The 22,584-nt window shown below is 36.8% G+C and overlaps 1 long non-coding RNA gene across 7 annotated transcripts in view; it reads left to right on the top strand.

Moving 5' to 3' along the window:
* The window catches only part of LOC107054087, a 301,151-nt gene that overhangs the window by 12,522 nt on the left and 266,045 nt on the right, over positions 1 to 22,584 (top strand). For 4 of the 7 annotated variants that reach the window (XR_006930991.1, XR_006930985.1, XR_006930989.1 and 1 more), the window contains exon 2: positions 17,163 to 17,227. This is a non-coding gene — a long non-coding RNA (uncharacterized LOC107054087). Of the gene's footprint in view, positions 1 to 5,629; positions 5,884 to 17,162; positions 17,228 to 22,584 lie in introns of those variants that run through there. The other 3 variants (XR_006930987.1, XR_006930990.1, XR_006930983.1) reach the window with 1 other exon arrangement.

Raw genomic sequence — 22,584 nt, 5'->3', positions numbered from 1 at the left:
ATGTTAATGAATACTAGAATCCTTTCTATCACTACACATCTTGGTTTTGTCTCTTTTCATTTGTAAGCTCAGCATCAATGCACATGCTCTATTTTAACCAGCAGTATTGTGCACTTGAAGCTCTCTGCTGACTTTATAATGCAGGAGGTTAGACTAGATGATCTTACTGGTCCCTCCTGGCCTTAAATCCTTAGAATGAAATTGTAACCTCATGTGGGAAAGATCTCTGTAAAAATGCTTTATTTATGCATGCTTGGAATTTCAATAGCACTTGGTTTGGAAGTGGTTAGAAAGAGAATGAAGACTGTAGAAGAGCTCTGTAGAGGTATCAGTTTAAGCACATCCTGTCATCCTTCTACGGAGTTGAACTTCCGTATGCGTTGAGGTAAACTGGAAATTTTTAGATTAAATCCATTTATCTGGTGTCACATTAATGTGCAATCCCAATACCATCAGGTTTTTATTTTCTGGGAGTTCATCATTTTTAAGATGGTTGTAAATTTGAACAACAAACAGTAAGATCCATTACTCAGAATTCTGAATGTACTCCTATAAATTATTTTTGTTACTTTTACAATTATTTCATACCACATTTTTACCTTAACTTTTAATTTAGTGGGTTATTAATTAGCTACATTGGAAAAGGGCACAATCATTAGAAGTGGCTGAAGTGGATGAGTCACCATCCGTGGAGATGTTCAAGAAACACCCAGATGTCATACTCAGAGACATGGTTTAGTGGGGAAATACTGGTGGTAGGTGGACAGTTGGACTAGGTGATCTCGGAGGTCTTTACCAGCCCTGGTGATTCCATGATTCTAAGAAAACTAAAATCATAAAAACAACAGTGGTGTGTTCAAGTGGTCTTGTCCTTTCTGTGTGATCTTTTTAACGTGCAGTAAAAGTTAATCATGTGGAAACCAAGAGATCAGAGAGAGAGAGAGAGAGAGAGAGAGAGCGCGAGCTAGGTGCTATTTCTGTTATTTCTTATTATTCTTAAATAAATGCAATTGTTTAACAGGAGACATATCTCTGAGAAAATTAACAGTGTAATTATTACTGAAGCTATAGTTAAGAGACAAAAGTGATGTTGCATAGCTGTCACTAAAGATCTCTACCTACAGTTCTGCCTTCCATTTATGGTGACATAAAGATGATGAAAAGCAAAAATGTTCTTAGTTGAATTTTTCTTTCATTTTCCATTGCAACTGCTTTCATATATGAAGCGAATTGACTGAGATACTAGGAGTCCTAAGGCCATACTGATCTTAGCTTGGACGCAATTGCGTGATGCATTCTGCAGTTAGCTGATCAGAAAGAAGAGCTGTGAGATTTTAAACGTCTGCAGAACCTAATTTGTTTTATAGCATACATTTAAAAAGAAGGTTTGTACTTTGTGTTGAGTGCTTAGTTTTCACTGTTAAAAGAGAAGGTTGCTTAGTCACTCATAAACTACCAGTACTGTTGTAGCTGTGATCATCTATAAATATAAGCAATGCAAGTTTTTAATAGAAAGAGATTCTATTGGAAAGACTGAAAAAAAACTTACACGTCTTGGAATGTATTTTGCACCTTTACTTAGATACATCGTTCTTTCTCAGCATATTGGTGATATTAACACAATTCTATTTGGTAATCAGTTTCCAGCAGCTAGTTTTATTTAGATGTTAGCATATGGATTAGTATTCAAAGGACTATCTGGACGTTTTGAAGTTTAAATGAGTGGTTATTGAAGGTTGCACTGGTTCATTAGAAAACCTTACAGTAGTTTGTTTGTTTTCTGTTTTGGGGGGAGGGGGTACATCTATCTGTACTGAGATCCTTAGCACTCTCATCCTCCTTGCATTTATGAAGACTGGGAATCTTCATATGTGTGTTATTTAAGAAACTCTTAATACAATTCAGTTGAAGAAAAGCAACTTATTTTCTGCTTTATCACTTAAAATTTGGAATGCTAATTGCGCAGAAAATATCTTGCTGTAGTTTTTTGAGAGTATAATGTTGTCACTGTAATTATCATCTACCGCTACTGTTATTATAATCATAATTCATTAACCATAAGAATATCAACTGCATTGTGTGTTTCTATTATCAGAACTTCAAAGAGGATGCATTTGTTTTTGGACTCCTTTATAGTAACTTGCAGAGTTAATTTGAGAAGTACATAGTAAGGCTGGAAAATACTTGTTTAATTTTTCCTTTATATAGATAGCATGGTTAAACTGGTCCTTACATCTTCAGGCTTTTTCTAATGTAATGAAGTGTTGGTTTCAATGTGCGTGTTCCTGACAGCTGACCAACCTACTGTCCTGTGTAGAACCTATTTGTTAAGTCTCCATCTGGTGGAAATGACCAGTTTGGACGGTTGTTTATTTTCTCATTGCAGAGATAGCCGAAGTCTTCAGGAATATCTGATTTTACAAGACTGCTCAGCCAATGTGTATCTTTGTCTCTATTTTAAAATGATGTGCTCCCACATGTATCTCAGGAGCCACCCATGTATCTCCTACTGTGTCTAACTCCTGATACTGCATTACCAGCTGCTGTTTCCTAACTGCCATTCCTGCAATGTCAGCAAATACCATCAAGTGCTTTCTTTTCCTTCAGAGTTTCAGATTTGAAAGTGATGGTGTTTTTTTCCCTCTCTGCTTGGATTTCCTTCCAGTGATTCCCCTCCCCCTCTTCTTTAGTTTACAGACTTCTCCAGTGCTGCTTTTTTCTGTGCTGATTGCAGAAACACCCACCTTTCTGTGGTTTTAGTAGAGCCTTTCATGCTCTTTTCTCTGTACCAGCCCTCTAACCAGATATTTAGGCCAATTATTCTGTTCAGTTTCATTATTCTGCTCCCACAACTACAGTAATAGCCCACTTGAAAGATCACTTGGCTTCTTTTACTGTTGAGACTGCTTGCTAGTTCCCAGAATGGCATCTTCACATCCTCTGATCTTCTGTTTCTTTTTTTTTTTCCTTCTAGAGTTTTATTTAAATTAAAAAGGGGTGAGGGTTAAAAGGAAAACCACACACATAAATGAGAGGAAGGAGGAAAAAAACAACAGCAGACCAGATATCAAATACATGCTTTCAAAAAGGGAAATTCCAACACTGGTAGTTCGCAGGAGACACTGAATATCAATCACTGGAATAAAAATCCCATTAAGATGTCCAGAGCAAGCATTGCCTGCTCTTTGTTTTGCAAAGTATAAATTTTACTTAAAATTATAAAATGGCACCCAGAAAACCTTTACTTCTGTTTTGTCTGTGCACATTCAAATTATACGAGCTTTCACTTCAAAATATCTTTGTTAAATGAATGTTTTAATATGGTATGGAGACACCATGTTTTATACCCCCATCTTACTATCTCCCAGATGACACATATCTTTTAAATTTAACTTCACACTTTTCTGCCTCCCTTTATCTTCTTCTCTTTTTTTCCTCTTTTTTCTTCTATTTTCATCACTAATGCATGGAAGTATTTTGCCTCTTCATCTCTTGGTAAAAATTTTGAAGATACACAGCAATATTTAATGCTTACTCGCTGTAGGACAATTATCATCAGATGAGAATTTTAAGGCTGGCTCTTACTCATTATGTATTGTTAAACATCCATTTATAGTATATGTAGATTCTGTTGCCCTTAATATTGAAATTGTTTATCTAAGATGAAAATTGTGCATTGTTGTTGAACAATAGAGTAATCTGTTAAACAGATTTGCATGCAACTTGCTCATACCTGTTTCAGCTTTTTTCTCTTTTTCTGTAACAAGTTAGTTTGTTTTTTCAGTTGTACAGCAAAACACAGGAGGTGACTTTGGGTAAGAATCTTTTTTCTTTAATATTGTATCAAACACTGGAAGAGTACCATATGCTTCTAAAGAGGAAAACAAAAACCATACCTTTTTCAGTCTTATAAATAGCAAGAATATGCATCTGGGGAGAACTGCATAGCTCACTGCCATTTATGCAGACAGTGTGAATGTAAAAGGTGCTTAATTGGTCAGATGTTTCTTGCCATAGGTCTCTTAGTTGCCCTTACTTTCAGAAGGTTTTAATTTCTGTCCTTTCAGCCAAGGGGAATATGAGCCTGCCACTGTGTAAAAAATACATTACTGACAACACCAGTGTTACTTGCAGAGAGGAGGATCAACCACATGTAGAAGGGTTCTTAATGTGTGGTGCTCTGTGCTGAGATGAGCTGATGTTCTTTCTCAGTCTACTTCCTAATGAACAGGTGCCTTGTACTACTATGGTTGCCTTTCTTGTTATCACCTCAGAGAGGCTAATGATTAAACGGGTACTTCTCAAGGTCAGGGATAAATTACATACCCAGGAGAGTGTGAACAAAAATTGCATTGCTATTCTCTGTACTGTATCAATGCAGATGAAAGAGGACCTCACTTATCAGAGCTGTCAGTCCAGCACCTTTCACGGCCATTCAGCTCATTTAAAGAAAATCCTGAGAATTCTGAATTTAATTGTTCTAATGTATACAATCATATGGTGAAAAGGTTCTCTATAATGAGGGGGCTGTAATAAAGTACATATGGCAAACTGCTTCTATATTCAGAAGGAAGAACTTTTGCTCATTTATTTTTAGTGATACGATGAACTAGACAACAGGATACAGGCCATGTTTATACTTTAATGCAAGTACCAAAAAATATTTTGTTTTTGGAAATACATTCAGTTAACAGGTCTTTTCTCTCATTTTCTTTGCATTTTGGAGGCTTAAACTCCCAATCTACAATGCTGTTTTGAGATTACCGAGATTATGACTGAGGGGCTGTGCGCCTAAAATAATTTTGTGAATCTGTGTGTACGTTCTGTGAAGTAAGAAATGATTCATGGAGAGAAGGGAGAGCAGGACCCAGGCCTCGGGCTGCTCTGTGTCAGTGGTCTTATGCTGCATAAATACACCTGCATTTTCTTAAATCACTTATAACATCTATATGAGCTATTAAAACCTCCCATGTGCCCTACAAGCAAAATACTTGAATATTTTTCCTATTTATCTGATTTTTTTTCTTGGTGCATCTCCAAAACAGTGTGTCTACGCTATATGATAAAGGGCATACTTTAAGGTTATGTTTTTCCACAGATTATAACAAAAACAATGAGACAACTTACTATGTAAATTTCATAATCCCAGATATAACTCATCTTTGTTAAAATAGCATTAATTGTCCTAGATAGCACTTGTACAATACAGAGTGGTACACTACTCTGATGTGTTCTGGTCTGTCACAGTCCCACCATTTCTTCATGATTTATTTAAACTTACTGTGAACCATTCAGGAACCGTGCTTTGTGAGGATGGCAGAAAATAATGGATTTTGCATTTCAGTAACCACTGGAGAAACATCCTTATCTTTCCTGTTTTGGACGTGTGAGGTACGTTTTGCAGCACAAGTACCTCAGAACTGTTTTCAGGCAGCATCAATCCCTACCTGTTACTCTGCTCCTGATCTTCAGAGTGCTTCAGAGCCTCATTCTCTTCCTTCTTGACCTGGGCACTGGCAGTGCTGTTTCTCGCTCATTTTCTCTCACTCCTCACAACCATGCAGCGTTTTGCCCTTTCTCTGTTTTCCCAGAGGTGTTTCCAGGCCCCTCGGCCACGCGCCTCGAACCCGGCGGGGCGGCCATTTTGTGAGCGGCTGCGTCTGCTGGGGCCGCCGGGGCTTCTTCACCTCACAGAGGCGGGTTCACCTCACAAAGGCAGCTTCACCTCACAGAGGGGGCCGCCCCGCTGGCTACACCTTCCCACTGACGCCTAGTGGAGTTAACCCCAGTTTCTAGTTAACTAAATTAAAGGTGGAGAACTTTCCTAAGCTAATCCCTAACCTGAAAGTGTGGATGAGAAGGGAAGAAAACGTGAGGAATATAGTAAGTGTCACATGGGCTGAGGGAGGTACTGACAGGAAAATGAGGAAAAGGTGCTCTGCGTATGTCCAAAAGACCTATTTTCTCTGTGTTGTAGTTAGAAACATCCAACCATAAATTATACCTATGCATGCAATTTCTTCCTTTGTAAAAGTTTTACTATAATTACTTCTTTTTTTTTAAAAAAAAAAGCAAATAACTTGTGAGTTTCATCAGTTTACTTGCCTAGTCTTGACCCATGAATTCAGTGTGCAAGGAGAATACCTCAGTGTTTCTTTTACGATGTAGGAAGCTACTGGAGATCAGAAGCTTAGTCATAAAAAGAAGCAGAAACAGAAGTAGCTGAAACTTTGCAGCCTGTTGAGTAAGAGCAGAACTTACCTCAGATGCCTGAGGAATGTAAATGGGGCTCTGTTAATCAGGAAGCTGGTTGAATTCACTGTTTTCTCTGACATCAAACTGTTGTTTCTGTCACCACTTAAGAAAGACCAAAAGCCTTCAAATTCATTATTATTATGAAGTTCTTCAATGATACATTACTGTGGTCTTGATGGAGAAATTAGACTTGAACTGATGTTGACTCTGGAGCTCTGCTAGAAATATCACCATACTAATATATGTTAGTACTTTAATTTTTACTTTTTATAAATTGCCCAAGATTCAGAGGATTGCTGAGGACAGAACTTCCATTGCGGACTTCTAATTTAGCAATACAAATGTAAAAATACATATAAGATGGAGAAAAAAAAATTGAAAGTAAACAAAGCAAAAAGGAGTTCTTCTCTAGTCTGCTTCTTTCTCAGACTCTGTGGCCAAAGTCAGCTGAGAAAGTTTTGTATTGAAGGACTTGGGAAAAGACCTGTGGCCTCCTGTAGTACTGTTTTTTCAACAACTGTAATCTTTATGGACTGGTCTTTGTTAGGGTAATCTAAGAACTTTCTCAAAGACCTGCAAATAACTAAACCTACACTTTCAGAGCCATTTAAAATTGTTATTCTCAATGGAGTTCACAAGTCAGATACCCTGTAGCTTTAGTATTATTTCTTTTTTTAAACTAAGCTTTCACTTTTATATCTTGATGTTAACTATACTGCAGAAACAAACAAACTAAATTAAAAATGGGCTATATTAGAAATGAGTGCTTATGAGCTCAGCTCTATGCTTGGGAGAAACCGTGTACTTGAGACTGAAACCTTACTATCTATTTTTGTGGTTCTACCTAACTTTACCATAAGGAGTGAAGAATATTGCAGGTTTTAGGGTGCTAATTTATTTGTTTTGTTTAAGATAGTTGACCATTATTCTTTCTTCAAAAAGCTGCTGGCCTTCTAACAACTCAAAGCCTTTCCCAATCCTTTGTTTTGCTTTTCAGTATCTTTCAACAACTTGATCTGTGGTTTGAATATTTTGCCCGATCAACTGTGCCTATCTGCCAAATTTGGTGAATATAGCATATTGCTATGGTTGGTATAGTTAAAATAGAACAGGAACGACTCATTTCCTGGCTGCTGCATGAAGGAAAAAATATAATTTGTTCCCCAGTGTCTGCAGCACTGGCTTTCTCATTACTCAGGGACTGTGTGTTGAGACCTCCCTACCTTGATGATGGAGCTATTGGTTTCAGTGTGAAAAATCATGACATTAAAGACCTTTCACTGAATTTCCTTCTGGGTTATTGAGAGCTGTTGTGTCTTGCTGTGGATTACATAGTCCCTAAGGATGTATAGTCACAGATGCACTGTCAGTGAAATGCTAGTCTTTTCTCTTGTTTAGTCATGGCAGGACTGGATTAATCCTATTTTTAGTCATTACAGTCAGAAATAACTTCCCTCTTGTTACCGCTCTGATTCTCAAAAAATAAAATCTCAGACAAAACCTTGTCCCCAGTAGTACTATCATTCATTTAAATGAACTCAAATTCTTGCCTTTTTTTTTTCTTTTTTCTTTTCTTTTTCCCCGTGGAAGTCCTTGTTTAATGTTTTCATACCTGTGTGAGATTTCCTTTTCTGTATCATGTTCTGAAGGACATTCAAAGACATTCATTCTATTCATTCTGAAAAGTAAGGCATGCGAATCGTCTTATCAGTTCAATAATATAAGTGCTGCCCTTTGAAATCAGCTTGATAAGTACTATTTCTGGTTTTAGTTTGTTATCTGCCCAAGTTCCTTTAATACAGCAGCCTGGGAAAGTGGAAATATCTAAGCTTCTACCAAACGCAGGTGACCAGTACAGCTTACTGACAAGCTTCTGATGCCCTCATCCTGGGACCGCTGGCCAAATCCCATGTGCTGGCAAGGCCAGAGCTTGCAGTGGTGAATGTTTCTGTGTCCTGGGAAAAGATGGATATTCTCTCTAGGAAAACTGGTCAGTGTCTGGTTCTATGGTCCAGGAGTCACTCCATTTCATTTTGATACTTTACAGCGAAGTAAGTTCTTTTCCATCCAAGAAATTAGATGTCAGAGAGGGGAAATTGCATGGGTATATTTGATGAATTGGCCTGATTACTCAGAAGGATGGTAATAGGCCTTCTGCTCCCTGCTCAGTAGTTATAACTAATAACTGGGTTAGCTACCAACTTCAGTGTCCTAGTTAAATGAGTTTGGTGTCTTCAGTCTTGTCCTACAGATGTCTCAACCTCAAAAGCTACCATAGCCTTTGCTAGCTGATAGTAACTGAAGTATTTGTTGATACCAAAACAAAAGTAGCAAGGAATGGGCGTGGAGACTGAAATGACAATCCTTCACAACTGTGTTGACATGTATTATTGGCAATAAGATGACGAGGTTGTCATATTTCACAAAAATGAGGAGTGGTTTTTTTAGATTTTTCTTAAAAATAAATCTTTAAGTAGAACTCAGTTTTGTAAACTTCTGATTCCAGTAACTGGGAAGTAGCTGGTAAATGCAATAAAATAAAGTGTGGGGTAATCGTATAGTTTTATTCATGTTCGCTTAATTCATATTCATTTCATTTTTACTGCTGGCTGTTAAGTTCTTCTGTGAAAATACGACATTAAAAGAAATCTATTCCACTCTTTTTACATTTTCTTTTCCTCTTTTTTTTTTTAATCGTGCATGTACACACAGAATGCTCTGGATGCTTTCTGCTTGTCCAGTTTTGCTTTCAATGCATGTATATAATTATGTGTTCTCGTTGTCATGGTAATTGAAACCAGAGTTTTCAGAATGTGGGAATCAGTTGTGTTAGCCTGGAACATGGAAGCCCAGTAACGAATACCATGTTACTGTACTGTTGGCTTAGGGCTAATGTGACCAGAGGATATACAGAGGGAGAAGTGTTTCATTTGTTTAGTATCAGAGAAGCTTTAAAAATGTTTAAGTGTCTAAGCATTATATCTTCATGTGTTGAAAACGTAATTCAGGCTATTTACACAGATTATTGTTATTTAGTGTGGGTTTTGGTGCTGGGTTATTTTTATTTTGGTTTTGTTTGATTGTTTTGTTTTGTGGGGGGGGGGGGTTTGGATGAAATGCTGTAGTCCTGTATGTGAGCATTCGCATTTCATACACCTGAAGGTGATTGCAGTGAGGTTTCCTGTTTGGTTGATGATTCCTGGAGGTTTAGGATGAGAGGTGTATTGTTGTCATTTATCCTTTTGAGGACAAGTGATCCTGAAAGGAGGACAAAATGGAGCATAACGGATTCTGTTTACCTCGGAGAGTGTTCTAGTTTTATAGTTTGAGGAAAAGATACTTTAAATTTTGACATATCTAAAGGTTGTAACAAGATTTGATGTATTTATATTTTCTGTTACTTTTGTGCCTTGTTATTTTAAGGTAGAGGAACAAGTGGAGAGAAATCTGGAAGAATGCTAAATTTGTCCTACATGTAGAATCCATTATATCTGAACCGTTTCCAGCAGACATTTTTCTAACTAGTTTCTGAAGCTGAACAGGGATTGTCTGTTCTCCCTTCATAGCTGCCTTTACCTCTGCAAAGTTTTTATCAAGTCTAACACAAATTTCCATTTCTCTAACATGAGTACACATTTCTGTTCTGTTAAAATGATGTTTTTCAAGAATAAGCTTTTCTAGAAAAATCCTCAGTATTTCAGCCTTTTCTCATATACTGCTTTTGAGACTGCTGCTCTTTCAAAATTGCTTCACCTGAATTTCAACCTGCAGGTGATATCCACAACGCAACAGAAATCCATTTCGGGTCTCATCGAAAGCCAGTGCAGCAAAATGATCATTTCAGGTGGCATCCAGGGCATGCTTTATTCTGTCTATAAGGCCTCCAGTATGAGACTTGCTTTTATATGCAACAGCTTTGTAGATTCAGTTTTATCTTCTGATCTAGATCCATTAGCACAGAGCTGTTACATTGACTCTCAACCTACATTTCTGCAGTTTATTATTTCTGAGAAGGAAATATCCTTGAATTACAGTTAATCTTTTTCAAGCCATTTCTACGAAGACTTTTTCAGACTCTAATTGTGTTCCCTAGTGTGCCAGCAGAGCTGCCTAGCTTAGACCTGCATGCATACTTGGTGGGAGTGGTATCTCTTCTGTCGTCGGTGTTAATGGAGAAAATAAGGAATAGTAATGTATTCAGTGCTGAACAAGATCTTGATGCCTTCTCCCTTGTTACAGTGTATCACTGATAGCTATACTGTAATTTTTCTTCTACCATTATTTATCTTGTAGCAGTACTATTTAGATCATGTTCCTTGACCAGAGACAGACTTGAGATAGTGCCAGAAGTCTTCCTGGAACTGTGGAATATGACATCAATTATTTCCCACATCACAATGCATGTTACTTCACTAGACCTTAAGGGATCCGTACTCATATTTGTTCTTTTCCGTTTTTTTCTTTGAGGTGAATTCAACTGTGAAAGAAATTTAGAGTAACCAGTCTGCGATTTCTTCATCCTCCTTTTAAAGACAGGCGTTATTTTTGCTCTTTCAAAAGCTTTTGTACCCATATCCATCCGTCACATCTTCAGAAATAATTCTAGTACTAACAGCTTTCAGTCAGTATCAACTGAAATACTCATCCATTTCTCAAAGACTTCAGGCAAGTTTAATATCGGTGTAGTTGGCATAGCCAATTTCAGATTATTTGACCTAAGTATTTTCTCTGACCTTTCTCTCCTTGTTCTCTCCTGATACTGACCCCTTTAGTTTGCAGTTTTTAATGGTGGACTCCAGCTAATTACAGTTGACTCTCTCGGTAGCAGTGGTCAGTAAACACTTCAGAAGTCATGGCACAGTATGTCAGTAGCGTACCTCACCTTTAAGCTGCTCACCAACCAGTAGTATTCCTTGATGCTCCTCTTATTTGGAACTGTATAAGTTATTTCTATCCTTTGTCTCTTGAGGTTTATACCTCAGTTTATTTGGCCATTTTCTGGCACTGCCTTTGCTATGTTTTTTTAATGCTTAGACAGTTTCCTCTGTCTGATATCTACATCTCATATTTTAAATCAGTATGGAATTAACCTCTACTGAAGATGGCTAAAACTTAAAACATCTGTATCCTTTCTTCACACTGAGGCAATCAGTATTCTGTCAGTTTATTTTTTCTTCAGAAAGGATCTGCCTTTCTTTTTTCTGCCTTTTATTTTTTCTTTCTTTCCATGTGTCTGTTCCAGGCAACCTTGTCTGCCACTTCTGAGTTTATTAAAATCTTGCTTCTTAATATGCATTGTGTTTATTTGCTCTTGTCTTTTCATGATACTTGTAAATTCAAGTTCAAGGCTGGCTATTTGCCCAGGTCCAGTTTTGGGGTAATTTCATCAGTCGCAGTCTGTGGTCCTCCCTGTTTCTTGTGCTATATTTTTAAGTTTCGCATGTAGTGACACATCAATGAGAAAATGTAACGAAGTTACGAATGTAGTTAATACTTTCTCGTGTTTTATTTGTATGTATGACTTCATTTGTAAAAGTGCACTTCAATTCCTGAAACTGAGTTAGGTGTACGATCACAGATGTCCCGAAGTGTGCAGTGCTCCCACTCCCAACTGAGTCAAAACAGATCAATCAGGTTCTGGCTATCAACTCAGCATCTTACAGGTTGTTACAGATACACCATATTCTCCAAGTGACATCAGTGTGTTGGGTTTTTTGTTGTTTATTTTGTTGTTGTTTTTTTTTTTTTGTCCAAATTTGTGATTGATCTTTTTGTATACATGTTGATTTTTTAATTTAATTTGTAAAAATGTGTTAAGTTAAAATTATTGACCATCTTAGTTGGGGTAGGGCATTCATTATTTTTTCTTTAATCCCAGAGATAAGGATTTAGAATTCCACTGGTAGAATGGAATGTCTTTCTGGAAATATCTTTTTTTTGCACGAACCATATGTTCCATACTTTAAATGGTTTGAAAAATGTAGGCAAGTTAGAATGGAATAAAAGCTAGGTTAGGGGGTGAGGGTTGAAGAGGAGGCCTTTTTCTAAGTGTGGTTCATGCTGAGTGTACTTTACACTGTTGCCTTCCTTTAGGCAGCAGGTGAAATTCAGGACTTTGACTTTTAAATCCTGAGTGCTCTGGGAATGGCTTATATGCCACCAAAATGAACCAAACTACTTCAGTAGAACTTCTGTTGTCCAAATGGGAGTGAGTTCCTGGCAGAGCATTCTCTTCTGTTTCTCTTGCGTCAAAAATGTATTTCCTCTACTTGAGACTATTTAACAGATATTGGATAGTTTTGCTTTTTCATTTTACATAGTCAGAATCCTCAAAACGAGCAAGCTTGTGGTTTTACTTTCTCTGACCTATAGCATTTTTTCCTCAGGTGCTATTTGTGCTGCTTGGGTATAGCAACCACAGTGGTTTAAAATGTTAATGGTAGGTGGCAAACTCTTTATGCTTGTTAGCTCTCTTCCTGCCTAGCATAATTAAAGCTGATAGTGAACCAACTACAACCCAAAGGGATTTAGGCTATTTTATTTTTAAAAGAAAAAGTTATATCCAAATATATATAATGAAGCCTTTGAGATATATAAATAATGCTACGTGCTTGTGCAGCGAGTGACTGCAAAGTAACGCACAAATAGGAGGGGTGATCTTACTGCATGTGCCTATGTGCCACTTTGGTCATGCACTGGGCTATGAATTAGGGATGTTACTGTCTTCCTTAACTGTATATTACATCTTTAGAATCTATTTACTGTTACTGGTTGGAAAAAAAAATTAATCTTCTTTGCCTTATTTTTAGGCAAATATATATATTAAAGGTTTTTGGTTTTTTTGTAGCATCTGCTGCCCTTGCTTGTTGTTGTTATTGCACATTAGCAAAAATGTGTGCTGAATTTTAACAGAAATTTCTAACTGGAGATTGAGAAGTGTGCATTTTTCAGGGAATCACAAGCAAGCGTGCTGTCTGATCTTTTGGTAAGATGAGCCTCTTCAGAAAACAAGACATTTCATTTGGCTGCTATGGCCAAATGCTGTGTGCTGTGCTGAGTGCCGGGCTTCAAGTATGTTATAAGAATGACTTGCAAAGATTATTCGGAAAATTGATTCAAAAAGCAATTTGGGGATGGGGGAAGAGAATGATGGGCACTTTCAAAAACAAAATTCATTTATAAATCCAGTTGTTTCACTGAGAACTAATGGGACAGTTAGCTGTTGTGTTGTTAAGTGTCTGTGCCAACCAGGGAATTTAGGAGATTTTGGGGATAACAGACCTATTTTCTTCTCCAAGTCTTTAACACTGACGCTGTGTTACAGAAAAATGCAACAACTAGTTTGCAATTTGGAAGCTGAGAACAAACAAAACAAATCTCAGAGAGAAGCCCTCAGAATGGAACGGCTTTTATGGCTCTTCTATTAAAAGTTATTCTGGAGTTTCTGATTGGTTTGGCTCACTGTGAATACGCACTTTGTATTTACATTACCTTGGTGGACACGACTGTCTTCAAATTGTCTTTCTGTTATTTTCATTAGCTTTGGCAATGACAGTTACCCTGGAGTCAGTAGATCTAAACAGATTGCATTCTGTGCTCCTGAACTTTGTTCATTTACCTGAGAAATTAATTTAGATAAACATGTTTTATCACTCAAAAGTGAAATAGGTATACTCAAATTCTTACAAAAACTGTTTTGGGGGTTATCAGTGCTAGTTATTACTGGGGCTTGCTATTGAGCAGCTAGCAAAAATTAAACCAACCTTTGCATCAACCATGTTTTGCAGTCTAAAATCACCTCAAATAGTGTTAATCCTCACTGTACCAATTGCTGGTGCTTTTACCTAGATGTAGGTGACAATTCATGATAAACTTTGTAATTACTTGTGTCCTACATGAGTTATGTTCTGTGGGGCAAATCTGTTTGTGCCTCAGTGGCTAGCAGTGCTTACTTAATTACTTCTCAAGTGCATAATTGCACCCATATGCCCTTTGGTACATTGCCTTCTGCTTTTCCTGCTCAAACTGTATTGAGGCTGTAACAAAATGCACTTTCTGCTCAGCCTATATTCTTTTTCTAGTAGTTATTAATGTTCAATTTGCCTAACTGAGCACAGAGCTGATGCTTTCAGACAGCCATCTACAATGATTACAAGAGCTCTTTCTTCCGTAACTACTCAGTAGAGCCCCCATAGAGGATATAAAGTTAGGATTAATTGCTAATCACTTAGAAATCATCAGTGCACCTCTGGTTTAATGGGAAGATACCTTTGCCACTAAGGCTTTCACTACTTCCAATATTATTATATCAAGTATTTTAACTACATACAGAGGAACATGCTATGAAAATGATTTGCAGCTTTTGCCATGACAGACAAAGCTTAACACATGGTGCTATTGTTTTGCCTGTCTTCCAGAAAAGGTGTTTATAATGAATTACTTAGTATTGCTACGCAGTAATGGATGTACCTTTCCTTCTTCACCTCCCACTGCTTCTTAGTCTGAAATTCAACAACCCACCAACTTCTGCAGCAAAATTGTGGCTCAGAAGTTCCTACCCTATGCCTTTGTAGGTTCCTGGGTTTGGGTTTTTTTTTGTTGTTGTTGTTTGTTTTTTTTTGTTGTTTGTTTGCTTTTGTTTGTTTGTTTTTTGTCTAGCTGGCTCTGGTTCCTACCTCACTAAAAACTGCACATTCTCAGCCTGAATTATTTCGGTGTCCTTACATAAACACAGCTCTGCAGATAGGTAGCTCTGTTAGTTGTAGCAACAAATCAGTGCCTAGCTTCGTTTTTGAAACTGCAGTATTACTGTGCTGTGTTGGGGCTGGAAGGAAAATTTCTTAAATAGCTTAGAAAGTTGGCACATGCTGACAACTTGGTTGTTGTGTAGCTTTAAAATACAACTATTTTCCTGATCTTACAATTTTACCTTAGTTTTTCATATACTGCGGGAGGGAATATGGTCACTTAAAAGTCTTATGGGAAATGTCAACAGGGTTAAGATGTGTGAGGAACTATATAGTTCTTTGTATAAATGTGTTGCAGATAATTCAGTGTCTATATAACGAGTTGCAGCAAATCTTTACAGAAATCAGCCTGTGTTATGCCGATAGGTATATTTGACTTTGGGAGAATGAAGTTTTCACCCCTTATGTCTTTAGCTGGTCAGAAAAGTTGAATGCTGCTGCTGGAAAAGAGTCTTCATCTCCTGGGAAGCAGTACAAGAAATGCAGCTAATATACTTGTAAAGATACCAAAATGTATTAGGAGCACTTTACATTCTGTTTTTACATGCTGTATAAAATTAACTGCTGTCTTAGTGAAAGAAGGCACCCAAGAAGTTTGGCTGTGTGGGATGTTCTTGCTACGTAACTCAGTTGCCCAACTTTCACTTAATTAGCTAGGTTTTGTATAAAAGCATAATGATATGTATGATGGTATCTATTGCTGCACTTTGGGTATAAATGTAATGCCTGTGTGGCACCTTTCTTCCTATGATGTTATGTATAATCCTTTCTGTGTGTGGCTATGGCTCTTGAAACTTCTGTATTAAACACAATGCTGTGGTTACTGTTGGAGAAAAAGTACACAGAAAGATTTAAGGCAGAATGTGGCAAAGCAAACGCTGCAATTATCTGCAGCTGAAAACAAGTAGCTTTTAATATGTCCATTCACCTAAGAAGGGAGGGAGAATTATAGCCCACATGCTCTTTCTTTCCCTTTTTTCTATCATTTCTCTTCTTCTTTTTTTCCTTTATACAGTTTATCACCCATAATTTCAGGATGTGTTTTGTTTCTTTAAGCTGTTTTATCTATAGGCTTATGAGGTCAGTCATGTGTGAATTCTTTTGTTAGTCACCTCACCTTTTGCCTTGATGATAGAAAATTGATCAGGCCTAAAGTACAAGTTCAATAGACAACCCCCTTGGTCCTTTGTCTAGTAGAATAGCTACCATTGAAGGCCATGAGCAGGTTGCTATTAATATGACAGCCTGCTCTATCTCCCACTGTAATTTATAATGAAATACCTAATCTCCATTATTTTGATCCAAGCAGGCGATCCCATGAAAAAGTCTTTTCATCCAGTTCCCAATGGCAGTTACATGAGAAATGGCAAACCAATAATTTTTGTCAAGTTTTTTAAGCCAACAGAAATGCTTTTCCACTGCTACAGTTTCAAAAGGCACAGATAAAGCTCATTCACTGAGATGAATGAAAAAGCCATCTGGGGTTTTTCTTTTTGACTTCCTTTCCTTTTCTCCATCCTTGTAATCAAATTTGAGCAAAATCAAATGGGGCTTTCTATGAAAGTACCTTTTGTTGATCTGAACGAGCTGGTAATTTACAAAATACCCTTCCTTTGTGAGGAAGGCTAAAGAAAAAAAGAATCAGTAGCTTTTAAAGCTGGGCCTTGGTAGGACTCTAAATGCAGTGAAAGCAGTCTGTGTTGAGAGATTGAAATGCATTTCAAAGCCAGGCCTGAGTCAGGGTACAGGGAAGAAAAAACCTATGTGCATTTTATAAGAAGAAAAACCTGAATGGGAAGGGGAAAAGAGAGAGAGGAAAAAATCTGGATAATACATTAATCATTATTTTGGAAATTGTCTTCCTTACTGGCACATACTGCGTAACTAGTGATTGAGAACTTGGATTTTTGTTCTATTATAGGCATCTCGGCGTTTGTCTGTGCTGCTTTAAAGTTTGAGAGGCAAGGATCCTTGAACACTGCTGGACTGTGTTTTTAAATGTTTATATTTTTTCAACTTTGGGGTTTTTCTGGTTTCTATTTTTTTTTTTTTTTTAACAGTACCTGTGAAGTACTATAGGGAGAAATACTTGCAGGAAAGCTGAGTTTTATCCCTTTTTGGCATGCTAATATTTATTTTTATTGTATTTCTGCTTACCAGATTTCCTAGTGGTAATTATTTCCCACCGACTCAGACGGAAGGACAGCGTGGATGCCTGACAAATAGTAAGTTTATGCCTTGTTTTTGTTATTTGTATTTCAAGATTAACTGGAGAAGCTGAAGATGTTTGATTAATTGCAAATTCTATATTGTAAGCATTAATGCTGTACAACTGTATGAATCTATTAATGTGAGATGTTGCTGATGTAATTTAGCTCTTCTTATCTCTCTGTTACTTACCATAACTGTTTAGCCAGATACCGATAACTATATTGTTCTATTCTGAAGATAATGCAGCCTATTAAACAAACACTAATTTAAATGTCATATTCAAAGATCTGAGCAAGCATAGCCCATTTTATAATATTTTTATATTTAGAGACTTGCTTAGGATGCAAAATACTTCTCGTTTCTCCACCTGTGTTTTGATTCTGCCTAGAAATGCGTCTTAAAAGCAGCTTCCTGGTTCCACAATATAAAATGTTACTGGTGATTTTACAGAAATGTAGGCACTCATAGAAGAAATTCCAGTTTCTTATTTTATAATTTTTTAAAGAAAACTCCTATGTGTTGTGTTTATCCTGCTTTATCTTGTATCCTGGTAAGAAGGGTAGAGAGGCATGAATGTTACTGGCTAAGATTTTACTCTTATTTTTAATGAAGCATGAGTAAAAGCACATTGGCTTTTAAATTTTGCCTTGAATGTAGAACCATAAAAATAATTTAGAACTGTCAACCTTCCCTTGTAAGCTGTTTGTTTTGAGTGAAATAGTATGAGACATGATTTGTTTTTTATTCCTTATACATATGTGTGTACAGTGTTAGGATATAAACTTAGAATGCATACTGTAGGAATAAAATAAGTGCCCTGTATTTTAACATTGCCAAGAATCCAAAGTCAACCACATGAAGTTTGATTGCAGCTTCATTGTTGAGATCCCAAATTATTTAACAAATAGCTTGCAAAGTATTTTCCTTGGTCCAGCTTGGCATCTGATAGAATTGGAGAACAAGAAGTCACTTCTCTATCTGAATTTGTTTCCACTTGTAGTTCTTGGTAGTCTATTCTCTTTCAATTTCTGACAGGATTTGTTTTCTCTCATGGTTCCGAGCCATTTGCTGCCTCCTAATGACTGACTTATAAAACAGCAAACATGAAAAATTCACAAAAAGTTTCTGGAACTCTCACTGCTGCATATCTTGTATCAATTTTCATATATGTAGAACTGATGAAGAAATTTGTGAAATTAATAGCTCTGCTTTTTTATGTCCGAGCAGAACATCAGACTTCTCACCCTGTAAAATATTGTACAAAGTGCATAATGGGAAACTTTCCTGTGCTGTGTGGAAACAAAGATACAACTAGTTGACTTTGTTACATAAATCACATGATCCAGCCATAAGAATCCTTCCTTTCAAAGGCTTGCGTGCGACTTCTGATGCTTGTTCTGGCCAAGTGATCCTCTCCCACCTCTCCCCCCTCCCACTTTATAATAAGTAACCTTTCATTTTTTAGTTTTGTGTCTTTCCTCCCATGTAAAAATGGGAGGAGGAAAGATGTGTTTCCTCCTCCCTTTCTTAAACTTTAACATCTCTTCTTCATTAAATACTGTCAAACCTAATGAGTTTTGATTATTTAACAAATGAAACAATAGCAAAGTGAGAAGCATCCTTGTATCAAACTTTTCTTACTACATGCTGTTCCTAGCATAGTGCAGCATCACTTTACTTGAAAACTTCAAGACCTGTCTCAATATAAGTATTAAAAATTATATGGGACATACGGAGAACACAGATTTTAATTTCTGTATGATCTTTTCCTTCTTGTGAATTCTTCTGCAGTTTTTAAGGATGTAATCTTTACATCCTTAATTAGAGCAAATGAATTAGGATGAGAATTTTTATTGAAGTTCTGAATTTGTGTACTTTGGGGTATATTTTAAATTTTTTCCAGGACTGAGCTGTGCTCAGTAATAGTACTCCATTTGTGGCACAGTGCTTGTAAGCTGCCAATGTTTTTAAATGTGTTGGATCTTAAAGGATGCTGAGTACCTCCACCTGTACCTGTTTTCAAGTTGCCAAGTCTGGTGCTTGAACCTTGAGCACATTGTGTATTAGAGTATGAGGAATTAGCATAATAAATCACTTACTGTATTTCTTTAGTAAATTCTCCATCATTTCAGTCATCTGTTTTGTAGAAGGTTTTGTAGGAAAGACTCAGCAACACGGTGACTACCTTTTTTGTATGTATGTATGTGTATGTAATTATGTACTTGTATGTGTAACTAATACAGTGTATAATATACGAGAGGAGTTTAAAGTAATGAAATGGTATGTTGGGGAACTGAAGTTACAGCAAGTAAGTTTAAAAGCATTTCCTCTACTAGAGGACATAATCCAGTACAACACAATCCATACAAGGAAATGCGTGTAACCCAGTGAGTGAGCTATTGTATGGGTTGAAAACACTGTTGAGTATAAGCAGATAGTTCTAGTGCTCAAGATTAGGTTGCTTTATCAGATATTTTGAGGGTTTAATCAGACTGATTTGGATTGGAATGGGAAAAGATGTTCAGTGGACAATCAGTGGCATTTATTTTTAAATATGTGAAAACAGCAAGAGATTGGGAACAAAGGATGGCAGTTCCTCAGTGTCATGTGCCCTATAGGGTTCTTCATTGCCTGCAAGGAAAGCTTTTCCTTCTAGCTATGTTTTCCAGTTGTCCACTTTGGGTGTATAACGTTGTTTGTCTTAATTGGAAAGGTAAAGTATACCTGCACAATTTTCCCTTGTTCCATGAAGTCCATCCCTAACCATTTGAGGATGCTTCCTAAATTCCTCAAACTTCCCATCTGGCTTTTGATGAGCATTGTGGTTGTCAGTTGGAGTTGGTACAGTAATGCCAATGCATTGTGGTACTGCTATTATTGTGTCATTTAGAGTACTATTGTGAACGTTTAGAACTGTTGCATTAATAACATTCCTGATGTACCATCCATTGTGAATTTGGTGGAGTCAGGCTAATAGTGCAGATAAAATTACTGTTCAGCATGATCTGTGGTAAAGGACATTTATTTTTTTATAAGCAGTTTGTTCACTGTGAATTCATAGAACATCTGCAAAATGTCTCAGAAGCTTTTTGTAATTTTGAGCACTGTTTCAGTTTTCATTTAGCCATAAGGAACAAGTAAATGATTTTGACTGTGGATAACAAACTTTTTGCATTATGTACAAGATAGTACAGATGGAGGTGTTCTTGTAGAGTGTTTTTAGGTTTACTTGTAAAACTTTTATTGGACTCTTTTCACTTACAATTAGTACATGTAATAAATTTTACTCTGTCCAGTGAAAATGCTCAGGACTTGAGTACAATATTTTCATCAAACTAGTCTTTAAAAACATCTTTTTATTTTCAAATTTCTTGGTCTATGCATTTCTATCCCATGAAATTGTGAAGTCCAGATATTATTTTAGAGAAATATCTTCTACCAGTTTTATTCTTTTCTTCAAAATAGAGCAAAATCTCTGGAGGACCATGTTGAAATTTGTTGTACAGCATAAGTAATGTGGCCATCATCCAATTACCACTGTCTCAGAAGTTCAGAATTTCATTCTTCTTCCAACAATCAAGGGGAGAAAAACAGGAACAAATGTTTTTGTAGTTTTGTTGGTTAAAGGAGGCATTCTAAAAATCATTCATTTGTTATTCACCTACTATTTTTATGTATTACTTGGAGACTATAAAACTCATGGCACCCAGGGACTGTAAGTCGTAGTGTTTTAATTTTTGTTTAATAAGGAAGACCTGAGAGACACTCACAGATACGTTTGTTGGCTCAACTACTTCAGAGCTTGTGCCTGTAATGACATACCAAGAGCAATATGAAATTAGCTGATTCTATCCTCTCTTGGTAGTTTGTCCTTAGGCCTAGAAAACTGTCAGAACTGAGAGAAAAAGGAGGGGTCTGATAACTGCCCATATTTACCATTAATGCTATGGTGTTGGGTTTTTTTTCAATTTAGAAGATAAAGGAAGGATAGTTTTATGGGTAACATAAAAATAAAGGCTTTCTGTCATGGCTGTGTGAGCCTTTCACATGCTTTGGAAATGTTCTTATGATACAACAGTATTTTCTTAACCTAGGTACCTTGCAGATCTACAAACTCAATTTAGTACAGTCAGTGAAACACTTTTGAGTCTACTGGGTGGTGGTATGACTGCATGAAGAGCTCTTGAAATGTGGAGCCACTTCTAAGGTTAATGCTTGCTGTGTATATAAGATCATTGGTGCTTGCTTTGTGGTTGGCAAGATACTTATTAGGAAAACTCATCATTCTTTATTTTAAAAAAATATTACTGACTAAAAAAATAGACTAAGTTCCATGATGATGCCATGATTTGATAGAGCTGGTATTGAGGGCATCTCTCTGCATGTAAGTAGTTGAATATTATTGACTTATGCATGCAGAAAATATAAAGATCCTTGTGTAAATATGCCTCCTTTCAGATTAGGGGAGCAGTGCCTTCCAAGAGCTCTGTCTGATCTATCAGTTATTGTGCTCTAATGCTTCCTGTTTCTTCTGCTCAAGTTCTGTCACTGAAGCTCTGCAGTGCAACATTTCAGGTGCCTGTCAAATCTAACAAGTAACATGAGTTTCCTTGTGCATGCAGGTAATAGTGCAAGTCAGTTGTGTGGGCATCAAGTACGAACTACAGGGAAATTTGGAAACTATTTTGTCAAACAGGCACACAGATTATTGGCTGCAGAATACCTGGGAAATGTTCTGATTTTCCCTTTCTTTCAACATGTTCTCAAATACTTTTAACAGCAGACAGAAGCTGTCCTCAGTGCAAACTTATCTCATGCAATATGTGGGGCAGAGAACTGAGATCTCACATACATTTTGTATGCATTTGATAACATTCATGAGCTTAAAGCCATCTTGAAGTCAGCTTTCTTTTGAGGGTTTTTTTTCAGCCAAATATGTGTACTCTATTCATTGAAAGACCATATCCTGCCTGTTGGAGAGAGATGCACGAGGCTGTAGATAGCACGTGAAATGGTCAAAGGAAATTGTCAAGTCAGTGTAAGCTCCGGATTGATTGGTAGCAGAGTGAAGTTAAAATGCATTTGATGAAAAACAGAATATTCCACATCTTTTTGGCTTGCTTTCAGGAACTTACCTTGTAATATCAGCTTATTAAAGATAAATGAAAAACAGAAATTATGAAAAGTAGCTGAAATACACAGATTGAATGTTTGGGTGGGAGTGAAAGGAGGAGCTGTTGGGTTGGAACAGATTCCTTAAGATCTGTCACATCATACCATTAAAACAAAGAACTAGACATAGTAATTTCGAAGGGATATTGTGTAGAAGTTGGAAGATATTAACACAGTAAAATGTGTTAATGGATTCCAA

This window comes from Gallus gallus, chromosome 9 (assembly GCF_016699485.2).
Source record: "Gallus gallus isolate bGalGal1 chromosome 9, bGalGal1.mat.broiler.GRCg7b, whole genome shotgun sequence".
NCBI classification, from domain to species: Eukaryota; Metazoa; Chordata; class Aves; order Galliformes; family Phasianidae; genus Gallus; species Gallus gallus.
This window is presented reverse-complemented; position numbering and strand designations above follow the sequence as displayed.